The 235-nt window shown below is 45.5% G+C and overlaps 1 protein-coding gene across 1 annotated transcript in view; it reads left to right on the forward strand.

The window, feature by feature from the left end:
- Positions 1 to 235, forward strand: part of LOC119592517 — a 14166-nt gene that overhangs the window by 3278 nt on the left and 10653 nt on the right. The window lies entirely within an intron of this gene.

A 235-nucleotide genomic window follows, 5' to 3' on the forward strand; every position in this document is an offset into this window, starting at 1 on the left:
TAACGTTAATTTTTTTTTTTTGGGGGGGGGTGTAGGATCTATATTCTAGAGCTAAATTATCATTAGACATCTTTACTATTCAGGTACTAGCTCACCACACTTCTTACATTCCTCTGACACATTCCGATCATGCCGGTGGTGGATCCGTTGGGCAAGAGGCGGCCCCACTCGCCGTCCACAGACTTTACCACAGAGAACCTGTCACGTGCATTGGTGAGATGGGTAGTTCGTTTTT

Source organism: Penaeus monodon, chromosome 30 (genome assembly GCF_015228065.2).
Source record: "Penaeus monodon isolate SGIC_2016 chromosome 30, NSTDA_Pmon_1, whole genome shotgun sequence".
NCBI classification, from domain to species: domain Eukaryota; kingdom Metazoa; phylum Arthropoda; class Malacostraca; order Decapoda; family Penaeidae; genus Penaeus; species Penaeus monodon.